Here is a 2,500-nt window from a genome sequence, read left to right on the forward strand (position 1 = left end):
TTCTATCTCTGTGTTCTAGATGTTGATGAGTGTTCTATCTCTCTATCTCTATGTTCTAGATGTTGATGAGTGTTCTATCTCTCTATCTCTATATTCTAGATGTTGATGAGTATTCTATCTCTCTATCTCTGTGTTCTAGATGTTGATGAGTGTTCTATCTCTCTATCTCTGTGTTCTAGATGTTGATGAGTGTTCTATCTCTCTATCTGTTCTATGTTCTAGATATTGATGAGTGTTCTATCTCTGTGTTCTAGATGTTGATGAGTGTTCTATCGCTCTATCTCTATGTTCTAGATATTGATGAGTGTTCTATCTCTGTGTTCTAGATGTTGATGAGTGTTCTATCTCTCTATCTCTATGTTCTAGATATTGATGAGTCTTCTACCTCTGTGTTCTAGATGTTGATGAGTGTTCTATCTCTCTATCTCTATGTTCTAGATATTGATGAGTGTTCTACCTCTGTATTCTAGATGTTGATGAGTGTTCTATCTCTGTGTTCTAGATGTTGATGAGTGTTCTCTCTTTGTGTTCTAGATGTTGATGAGTGTTCTATCTCTGTGTTCTAGATGTTGATGAGTGTTCTCTCTCTCTATCTCTATGTTCTAGATGTTGATGAGTGTTCTATCTCTGTGTTCTAGATATTGATGAGTGTTCTATCTCTGTGTTCTAGATGTTGATGAGTGTTCTCTCTCTGTGTTCTAGATGTTGATGAGTGTTCTCTCTCTGTGTTCTAGATATTGATGAGTGTTCTCTATCTCTATGTTCTAGATTGTGATGAGAGTTCTATCTCTGTGTTCTAGATATTGATGAGTTATTTCTCTGTGTTCTAGATATTGATGAGTGTTCTCTCTCTGTGTTCTAGATATTGATGAGTGTTCTCTATCTCTATGTTCTAGATTGTGATGAGAGTTCTATCTCTGTGTTCTAGATATTGATGAGTTATTTCTCTGTGTTCTAGATATTGATGAGTTATTTCTCTGTGTTCTAGATATTGATGAGTTATTTCTCTGTGTTCTAGATATTGATGAGTGTTCTATCTCTGTGTTCTAGATATTGATGAGTTATTTCTCTGTGTTCTAGATATTGATGAGTGTTCTATCTCTCTATCTCTATGTTCTAGATGTTGATGAGTGTTCTATCTCTGTGTTCTAGATATTGATGAGTGTTCTATCTCTGTGTTCTAGATGTTGATGAGTGTTCTCTCTCTGTGTTCTAGATGTTGATGAGTGTTCTCTCTCTGTGTTCTAGATATTGATGAGTGTTCTCTATCTCTATGTTCTAGATTGTGATGAGAGTTCTATCTCTGTGTTCTAGATATTGATGAGTTATTTCTCTGTGTTCTAGATATTGATGAGTGTTCTCTCTCTGTGTTCTAGATATTGATGAGTGTTCTCTATCTCTATGTTCTAGATTGTGATGAGAGTTCTATCTCTGTGTTCTAGATATTGATGAGTTATTTCTCTGTGTTCTAGATATTGATGAGTTATTTCTCTGTGTTCTAGATATTGATGAGTTATTTCTCTGTGTTCTAGATATTGATGAGTGTTCTATCTCTGTGTTCTAGATATTGATGAGTTATTTCTCTGTGTTCTAGATATTGATGAGTGTTCTATCTCTGTGTTCTAGATATTGATGAGTTATTTCTCTGTGTTTTAGATGTTGATGTCACGTTCGTTTGTATAGACGGAACAAGGCACAGTGTATTTTGAGTTCCACATAATATTTAATAGTGAAACTTTTGCAAAACAAACAAACGAAACAACAAACCGTGACAACAGAGGTGCTACATACACTTACTCAAAACAATATCCCATAACACACAGGTGGAAAAATTTGACTTAAGTATGATCCCCAATTAGAGACAACGATAGCCAGCTGCCTCTAATTGGGAATCATATCAACACACCAACATAGAAAAAACAAACTAGAACCCCACATAGAAAATATAAACTAGACTAAATCCCTAGTCACGCCCTGACCTACTCTACCATAGAAAATAAAGGCTTCCTATGGTCAGTGCGTGACAGTTGATGAGTGTTCTCTCTGTGTTCTAGATATTGATGAGTGTTCTATCTGTGTTCTAGATATTGATGCGTGTTCTCTCTGTGTTCTAGATATTGATGATTGTTCTATCTCTCTATCTCTATGTTCTAGATATTGATGAGTGTTCTATCTCTATGTTCTAGATATTGATGAGTGTTCTACCTCTGTGTTCTAGATGTTGATGAGTGTTCTATCTCTGTGTTCTAGATATTGATGAGTGTTCTATCTCTCTATCTCTATGTTCTAGATGTTGAGGAGTGATCTCTCTCTGTGTTCTAGATATTGATGAGTGTTCTATCTCTCTATCTCTATATTCTAGATGTTGACGAGTGTTCTCTCTCTGTGTTCTAGATGTTGATGAGTGTTCTCTCTCTGTGTTCTAGATATTGATGAGTGTTCTATCTGTGTGTTCTAGATGTTGATGAGTGTTCTCTCTCTGTGTTCTAGATGTTGATGA

At 35.5% G+C, this 2,500-nt stretch overlaps 1 protein-coding gene across 1 annotated transcript in view; it reads left to right on the forward strand.

Annotated features, from left to right (window-relative positions):
- The window catches only part of LOC139567299 (fibrillin-2-like), a gene marked incomplete at both ends in the record, with an annotated part of 37,431 nt that overhangs the window by 2,952 nt on the left and 31,979 nt on the right, over positions 1 to 2,500 (forward strand). The gene's annotated exons all lie outside the window — the stretch shown is intronic.

The sequence above is a fragment of the Salvelinus alpinus genome, unplaced genomic scaffold (assembly GCF_045679555.1).
Source record: "Salvelinus alpinus unplaced genomic scaffold, SLU_Salpinus.1 scaffold_191, whole genome shotgun sequence".
Classification (NCBI taxonomy): domain Eukaryota; kingdom Metazoa; phylum Chordata; class Actinopteri; order Salmoniformes; family Salmonidae; genus Salvelinus; species Salvelinus alpinus.